This window comes from Elephas maximus, chromosome 18 (assembly GCF_024166365.1).
Source record: "Elephas maximus indicus isolate mEleMax1 chromosome 18, mEleMax1 primary haplotype, whole genome shotgun sequence".
Taxonomy (NCBI): Eukaryota; Metazoa; Chordata; class Mammalia; order Proboscidea; family Elephantidae; genus Elephas; species Elephas maximus.
The window spans coordinates 45,605,073-45,614,827 of NC_064836.1; positions in this window are offsets into that span (position 1 = coordinate 45,605,073).

A 9,755-nucleotide genomic window follows, 5' to 3' on the forward strand; every position below is an offset into this window, starting at 1 on the left:
TCCATTCAATTACATTATGGAAGGTAATTACATTGCAATTTACATTAGATTACATTATGGAACGGCAGCTAGACTAGGGTTTGGCCAAACAAGTAGAAACTGTAGCCTAGTCAATTGGCACATAAAATTAACCATTATAAGTGATGCTAGAAGTGAAACATAGGATAAATCGTAAGTAAGACTCGTTTATTTCTACTCATTTTTTTTCCTGTGAAGTAGAACATTTTGAGCACATTGATGATTTCTTCATAACACTTACTAGATACTATCTTGAGCTCTGTCTAAATGACATATAGTAACCACATTAACATTAAAAGGAAATTAGGTGGTAGCTATCTATACAGTAAGATGTCGACAAAGTATCCTTGTTGTTGGTGTTAGGTGCTGTTGAGTTGGTTCTGACCCATAGCAATCCCATGCACAACAGAAAAAATCACTTCCCAGTCCTGCGCCATCCTCACAATTGTTGCTATGCTTGAGCCCATTATTGTAGCCACTGTGTCAATCTATCTCATTGAGGGTCTTTCTCTTTTACACTGACCCTCTGCTTTACCAAGCATGATATCCTTCTCCAGTGACTGATCCCTCCTGATAACATGTTCAAAGTATGTGAGACATATTCTCACCATCCTTGCTACCAAGGAGCATTCTGGTTGTACTTCTTTTGAGACAGATCTGTTTATTCTTTTGGCAGTCCACGGTATACTCAATATTCTCTGCCAACACCACAATTCATAGGCGTCAATTCTTCTTTGATCTTCCTTATTCATTGTCCAGCTTTCATATGCATATGAGGCGATTGAATTCCCCACAGCTTCGGACAGCTGCACCTTAGTCCTCAAGGTGACATCTTTGCTTTTCAACACTTTAAAGAGGTCTTTTGCACTCGATTTGCCCAAAGCAATGTCTCTTGATTTCTTGACTGCTGCTTCCACGGACATTGGTTTTGGGTTCAAGTAAAATGAAATCCTTCACAACCTCAATCTTTTCCCCATTTATCTTGATGTTGCTTATTGGTCCACTTGTGAGGATTTTTGTTTTCTTTATGTTGAGGCGTAATTCATACTGAAGGCTGTGGTCTTTGATCTTCATCAGTAAGTGCTTCAAGTCCTCTTCACATTCAGCAAGCAAGGTTGTCTCATCTGTATAACCCAGGTTGTAAATTAGTCTTCCTCCAATCCTGATGCCCCGTTCTTCTTGGTATAGTCCAGCTTCTCAGATCATTTGCTCAGCATACCGATTAAATAGGTATGGTGAAAGGATACAACCCTGACACACACCTTTCCTGACTTTAAACCATGCATTATCCACTTGTCCTGTTGGAACAATTGCCTCTTGATTCATGTAAATATTCCTCATGAGCACAATTAAGTGTTCTGGAATTCCCATTCTCTGCAGTGTTATCCATAATTTTTTATGATCCACATAGTCAAATGCCTTAGCGTCCTCAATAAAACACAGGTAAACATCTTTCTGGTATTCTGTACTTTCAGCTGTTGTTGATGTTAGGTGCCTTTGAGTCGGTTCTGACTCACAGCGACCCTGTGCACAACAGAATGAAACACTGCCCGGTCCTGCACCATCCTTACAATCTTTGTTATGCTTGAGCTCATTGTTGCAGCCACTGTGTCAATCCACCTCGTCAAAGGTCTTCCTCTTTTCCGCTGAACCTGTACTCTGCCAAGCATGATGTCCTTCTCCCTGCTGACAACATGCACAAAGTGTGTAAGACGCAGTCTTGCCATCCTTGCTTCTAAGGAGCATTCTGGTTGTACTTCTCCCAAGACAGATTTGTTTGTTCTTTTGGCAGTCTATGGTATATTCAATATTCTTCGCCAACACCGTAATTCAAAGGCGTCAATTCTTCTTCGGTCTTCTTTATTCATTGTCCAGCTTTCACATGCATATGATGCGATTGGAATTACCGTGTCTTGGGTCTAGCCCACCTTAGTCTTCAAGGTGACATCTTTGCTCTTCAACACTTTAAAGAGGTCCTTTGCAGCAGATTTAGCCAGTGCAATGCGTCTTTTGATGTCTTGACTGCTGCTTCCATGGCTGTTGATTGTGGATCCAAGTAAAATGAAATCTGTGACAAATTCAATGTTTACTCTGTTTATCATGATGTTGCTCATTGGTCCAGTTGTGAGGATTTTTTTTTTCTTTATGTTGAGGTGCTGTGGTCTTTGACCTTCATTAGTAAGTGCTTCAAGTCCTCTTCACTTTCAGCAAGCAAGGTTGTGTCATCTGCATAATGCAAGCTGTTAACAAGTCTTCCTCCAATCCTGATGCCCCGTTCTTCTTCATATAGTCCAGGTTCTCGGATTATTTGCTCAGCATACAGGTTGAATAGGTATGGTGAAAGGATACAACCCTGACACACAACTTTCCTGACTTTAAACCAATCAGTATCCCCTTGTTCTGTCCAAACAACTGCCTCTTGATCTATGTGAACATTCCTTATGAGCACGATTAAGTGTTCTGGAATTCCCATTCTTCACAATGTTATCCATAATTTGTTATGATCCACACAGTCGAATGCCTTTGCATAGTCAATAAAACACAGGTAAACATCCTTCTGGTATTCTCTGCTTTCAGCCAGGATCCATCTGACATCAGCAATGATATCCCTGGTTCCACGTCCTGTTCTGAAACAGGCCGGAATTTCTGACAGTTGCCTGTTGATATACTGCTGCAGACATTTTTGATGATCTTCAGTAAAATTTTGCTTGTGTGTGATATTAATGATATTGTTCTATAATTTCCACATTCGGCTGGATCCCCTTTCTTGGGAATAGGCATAAATATGGATCTCTTCCAGTCAGTAGGCCAGGAAGCTGTCTTCCATATTTCTTGGCATAGACAAGTGAGCACCTCCAGCGCTGCATCTGTTTGTTGAAACATCTCAATTGATACTCCATCAGTTCCTGGAGCCTTGTTTTTTGCCAATGCCTTCAGAGCAGCTTGGACTTCTTCCTTCAGTGCCATCGGTTCCTGGTCATATGCCACCTCTTGAAATGGTTGAACATCGACTATTTCTTTTAGGTACAATGACTCCGTGTATTCCTTCCATCTTCTTTTGATGCTTCCTGCATCGTTTAATATTTTCCCCATAGAATCCTTCACTATTGCAACTATTGAATTTTTTCTTCAGTTCTTTCAGCTTGAGAAATGCCAAGCATGTTCTTTCTTTTGGTTTTCCATCTCCAGCTCTTTGCGCATGTAATTATAATAATTTACTTTGTCTCCTCGAGCAGCCCTTTGAAATCTTCTGTTCAGTTCTTTTACTTCATCAATTCTTCCTTTTGCTTTAGCTGCTCAACGTTCGCGGGCAAGTTTCAGAATCTCCTCTGACCTCCATCTCGGTCTTTTCTTTTTTCCTGTCTTTTCAATGACCTCTTTCTTTCTTCATGTATGCTGTCCTTGATGTCAATCCACAACTCATCTGGTCTTCAGTCACTAGTGTTCAATACATCAAATCTATTCTTCAGATGGTCTCTAAATTCGGGTGGGTTATACTCAAGGTCATATTTTGGCTCTCGTGGACTTGCTCTGATTTTCTTCAGTTTCAGCTTGAACTTGCACATGAGCAATTGATGGTCTGTTCCACAATTGGCCCCTGGCCTTGTGCTGACTGATGATATTGAGCTTTTCCATCGTCTCTTTCCACAGATGTAGTCAATTTGATTTCTGTGTGTCCCATCTGGCAAGGTCCATGTTTATGTTGGTGAAAGAAGGTATTTGCAATGAAGAAGTTGTTGGTCTTGCGAAATTCTATCATTTGATCTCCAGCATTGTTTCTATCACCAAGGCCATATTTTCCAACTACTGATTCTTCTTTATTTTCAGCTTTCGGACTCCAATCGCTAGTAATTACTAATGCATCTTGATTGTATGCTCGATCAACTTCAGACTGCAGGAGCTGATAAAAATCTTCTATTTCTTCATCTTTGGCCCTAGTGGTTGAAGCAGAAATTTGAATAATAGTTGTATTCACTGGTCTTTCTTGTAGGTGTATAGATATTATCCTATCACTGACAGCATTGTACTTCAGGATAGATTTTGTAACGTTCTTTTTGACGATGAATGCAACACCATTCCTCTTCAAGTTGTCATTCCTAGCATAGTAGACTGTATGATTGTCTGATTCAAAATGGCCAATACCAGTCCATTTCAGCTCACTAATGCCTGGGATATCCATGTTTATGCGTTCCATTTCATTTTTCATGATTTCCAAATTTCCTACATTCATACTTTGTACATTCCATGTTCTGATTATTAATGAATGTTTCCAGCTGTTTCTTCTCATTTTGAGTTGTGCCACAACAGCAAATGTAGGTCCCGAATGCTTTACTCCATCCACATCATTAAGGTGGATTCTCCTTTGAGGAGGCAGCTCTTCCTCAGTCATCTTTTGAGTGCCATCCAACCTGGGGGGCTCATCTTCCAGCACTATATCAGACAATGTTCTGTGCTATTCATAAGGTTTTCACTGGCTAATGCTTTTCAGAAGTAGACTGCTGGGCCATTCTTCCTAATCTGTCTTAGTCTGGAAGGTCAGCTGAAATCTGTCCTCCATGGGTGACCCTGCTGTTATCTGAATACCCGTGGCATAGCTTCCACCATCACAGCAACATGAAAACCCCCATAGTATGACAAATTGACTGACACGTGGAGGTGCTTTCAGCTAGAATCCACCTAATACCAGCAATGATATACCTGGTCTCATGTCCTCATCTAAATCTAGCTTGAATATCTGGCAGTTTCCTGTCGATATACTGTTACAGCCAGTTTTGAATGATCTTCAGCAAAATTTTGTGTGCATGTGGTATTAATGATAGTGTTTAATAACTTCACCCTTCAGTTGGCGTAAATATAGATCTCTTCAGTCAGTTGGCCAGGAAGGTGTCTTCCAAATTTCTTGGCATAGACAAGTGAGCACTTCTAGCACTGCATCCATTTATTGAAACATCTCAGTTGGTATTTTCCATCAATTCCCGCAGCTGTGTTTTTAGCTTTCCGGGCAGCTTGGACTTCTTCCTTCAGTATCAAAATATCCTTAAGTGGAAATAAAAAGCAGACCATGGAACAATAAACATGATTCCACATGTGGGTTGTGTGTGCGTGCATTCTATATTTATAGGCACAATTTTAAAAATAGTTGAAGGATAGCCACCCATGTGTTAACGGTGGCTACTATTTAATAAAGGGATTGGGGAAAGGAATGGAGAACTAACTTATTTTTCTTTACATAATTATGTACCATGTATTTTTAACAACAAGCATAACCAAGTAAAATGCTAAAAAATAAATGACAAGAAGCATATGCATTATTCAGCTAAAAGCTGCCAAATGTACAAGTATTTGGAAACATTCAGCTTATTCACTTTTTTCTTCACATTTTTCCAGATGGTTAAGATCATATAGATGCTCCCTTAATTAATATTTAAAGAGTGTTAAAATTCATAGCATCTCCCTTCAACATGTAATTACACAGATTTCCCACATTGATTTCTCCCTAAAATAAGGCTGTTAACCAAAAGGTCAGCAGTTCAAATCCACCAACTGCTCTTTGGAAACCCTGTGGGGTAGTTCTGTTACCGGAATAAGCTTCTTGCCTCTCACTGGTCGAGGATGAGCAGGTAAGGCACGTAGAGTTTTCCACACAAGCAAAACTTTATTGAAGAGTCTTGGAAGCAGAGACGAGGAGAGCCTAGAACCGTACATACCCCCACCTCACAGAACAAAAGACAGGCCAGAGTTTTTAAAAGTTCTTGGGCAGGAGTTGATTCATTTTTATTCACAGACACAGGCGGGGATATGTTAACTAAGTGCGCATGCAGCAGCTTTCCAAGATGGTTCCTGTCCCAGAGGCCTCTGGGATTCGTAGCAGGACTTATTATGGGGTGTCGTGTCTGCGCAGCCTCTCTCTCCCTGGGTTTGATTCCCCGGTTGGGGCTGTAGCCCCTCACTGCCCCTGGTGGAAGGTCACATAGCGGTCACAGGTGGATGTTCTGGGCATGTCCCTGGGGCTGGTTGTCTCCAGCTGCTTCTGAAAGGTAACTTTAAAGAAGTTTGCGGGCCATTTTCTGATACCCTGCCCATTGTTCAGGGGAATGGCTTTGTTTCTGCACCCTGGCTCATTTCTTGTTACTTTGTAGATTTGGGGGGGCCCTCTGTTCCTTGTTTTAATAAGTCCCTAGGTTCCACACCCAACCACCTATTACCTCCCTGATAGTATAGCCTATCTCTCTTTTAATTGCTTCTCTTCTAACCACACCAGTCTCTGCTATTCTTCAAACAGGGATCCTTCGATCTCAGGACCTTTGCTTCCTGTCTTGGTTCTACTCTGTCCTATAGGGCTGCTATGAGTTGGAACTGACTCAGAGCAATGGGTTATTTCTAAGAGAGTAAGTAAGAATAAATAATAGAGAGGGAAACACACGGGTTTGGGAAGGAAGCATAGGTTGAATCTTGACTTCTCTGTTCTGAGGTTAATTTATTCATGTATAAAACAGATAATAAAACTTATTTTAGAATGTTTTTATAAAATGAAATAACATGTTAAAATATCGTCCTTGGTGTCCAGCCCCAAATATATACACACTACACGTCATTTTCCTCAGTCTCCCTGATAATCAATATTCTAACAAATTATTTTCAGAATAAAATCATGTTTTTCTATTTATATGATTCAGAGCATTAAAGGGTAGTGTACCATGGTAGTGGAGAGGTGTGAAAAAAAGCTGAGACAATTTAAAAATTATTTTTAGTATTAAAGAGAAGAAAATGAACTGATTTCTGCCATGACTTCCTCTGAGGCAGATTGAGGAAAAGAGGCACCTGGACTTGCACAGATAGCCTACTGCCAATATAATATAAAACTTAGGATACATTCCTAAATCAGCAAAGTAGAATCTGGTCAAAGATTATTTTACAACACCTGAATTTTGAGAGTGGTGCTCTTTGTACATGTATTAATTTTCTTTCTGTTTTTTTAACTGTTAACCATAGTAAAAGGTTGATGATATAACACACATTGAAGTGTCTCTAAGTCCTTCTAGAACAAAAAGTACCACCATATACTTACATTTTCTTTTTAAGGTCACCAGAGCATGACCTAGAATAAAGCCATCTTTGGAGTCCCACTTTCCTGCCTACCATAGGGGGCAAAGCTTTAACAATATCATCTATTTGGTGAGTATTATTTTAAAATCTGAGTTGGAGACTAATGTAGGGCCAGGAATGACCACAAAAGGGCAGTGACCAGCATGTGATGTGAGATTACCAAACCAAACTACCAGCCTGGGGGCAGGGAGTGGGATGAGGGGAGGGAAGTATGCACTCAGACAGAGAGCAGTGAGGCCTGGGAGGCAGACCACCAGCCACAAAGCACCTCTGGAAGGTTTCTCCCACAGCACTGGCGGCTGTGTAATTGCTGTACTTAAGTTAATTACTTAGTGCTTAAACCCTAAGTACTCAGGCAACCAGATCAGAGTATTTATTCACTTACCAATGACATAGGACCACTGAATCCCATGTAAGACTTCAGATAGTTTCTCAAGCCAAAAATATGGCTACAATGCTGAAAACATATGGCAGACTACTAATTGGCATTATATTCATTTCCCTTTTCCTTAGTAAATCTATTAATTTCCTATTGCTGCTGGGTAAATTTGCCACTAACTTAGTGGCTTACAATAACAAATTTTTTCTCTTACGGGGCTGTGAAGTCAGAAATACAGAATGAGTCTTGAGGGGTTAACATGAGGTTTTGGCAGTGTTGGTTCTTTCTAGAGGCTCTAAAGGAGAATCCATTTCCTTGCCTTTTCCAGCTTCTCGAGGCCACTTAAATTCTTTAGCTGCTTGCACTTTCTCTGTCTTCAAAGAATATGACTCCAACCTCTGCTTCCTTTTTCGAACTTCTTACCTTCTTATGATAAGGACCCGTGTGATTCTGTTACAGGACAGGGCTTCCCAGCTCGGGACTAAGCCCTGCTTAGATTCTTACCTTCTTCTGACCAAGAATGCCTAGGAGAAGCTCAGAGATTCCACACAAGCAAAGGTTTATCAGAGACAGAGTAAAAGGCTCACGAGGGAGAGGGGTTTCCATCTATGTTAGCCTCCAGTTTCTCACTGGACAAAGGATTTCATAGGGCTTATAAAAGTTCTTATAAAAGTTCTTAGGTGGGAAAAAGGCATTGTCTTTATTCATTAGATAGGTGGAGATTTCTAGGAGAAGGGGAAGGATTATGGAAATCACATGTGCCTGCAGTTAGAATTCAAGATGGACTTCCTCACAAAGGTTGCTGGAACTAAGATGGGGTCTGTCACAAAGGCTGCTGGGATGTCGAACAGGACTTATTCCGGGATGTTGTGCATGTGTGATGCCTCTGGATCTTGCTTCGAGCCCCGGCGAGAGGTCCCTGTTTATGTTTGTCTCTTGTGGAAGGTCATCCATAGACCACACTGATCTTTACTGTGTATGCTCTGCACCTGGTGAGGCCGTGAAAAAACAACTCAGGAAGATTATCAGTAATTTATAGCTGGTCAAGCACACAGAGCCTGGAAGTGTAGCCCCTTAGTTAATTCATCCAGCCTGATCTCTTCCCTGTCTCAATTACATTGGACCCACCTAGATAATCCAGGATAACCTCCTTTTAAGATTCTTAATCAGATAACTGAAGGGTCTTTTGCCACTTAAAGTAACATATTTACAGGTTCTAGAGATTAGGATGTGGACATCTTCAGAGAGCCATTAATTTGTCTACCACAATAAGATAACCCTGATTTTTAGCCAGGTGCATAGCCAGATGGAATAAAGATTGTATTTCCCAGCCTCCTTTGCTGCTAGGTGTGACTATGTAACTAAATTCTGGAAAATGAGATATAAACTGATGTGTTCTGTGAGAAATCTGCCTAAAGGAAGGTGGTGTGCCCTTTTACCTTCTTCCAAGCTGATAGCTAGAGTGCTGAAAGTTCATCAGTCATTTTGGATCAGGTGTTACCCTTGATAATGGGAGCGATACATGGTGAAACAACATGATATAAGGATTTGGATATCTTTTGGAACACCGTAACAACCCTGAACTGACCTCTAGATTTCTTGAATGTAATAGACTTTTTTTTTTTTTAATAGACTAATAAATTTCTATCTTATTTAAGCCATTGTTATTTAAGGTTTTCCATTACTCGTACTCAGACTTAACACTAATTAGTACAGTTCGTACTATATAGTTAGTATTAGATAGTCCTCTTGTTAAAGTTTGTATCATTAACTCTGTGGACATAAAATGCTTTTTCAAAAGTATACCAAAAAAGCCAAACCCATTGCCGTTGAGTCAATTCCAACTCATAGCAACCCTATAGGACATGGTAGAACTGCCCGATAGGGTTTCCAAGGAGCAGCTTGTAGATTTGAACAGCTGACCTTTTAGTTAGCAGCTGAGCTCTTAATCCCTGCATCACTAGGGCTCCTTTTAAAAGTATAGGTAAACAAATTCAAAAGAACATTTTTATAAGCAAAGAGCCAAAGGAAGCCTCTGGGTAAATTGGTGTGATCATTAAGGTTGTGTGTCAATTTGGCTGTGCTATGATTCTCAGTGGTTTGGCAGTTATGATGTAGTTTGGCAGTCATGTAATGATGTGATCAATCTCATGATGAGATTTGATATAATGTGATAACTTCCATGATGGAATCTGCTGTGAGTAGCCAATCAATTGAAAGGGAATTTCCTTGGGGTGTGGCCTGCATCCAA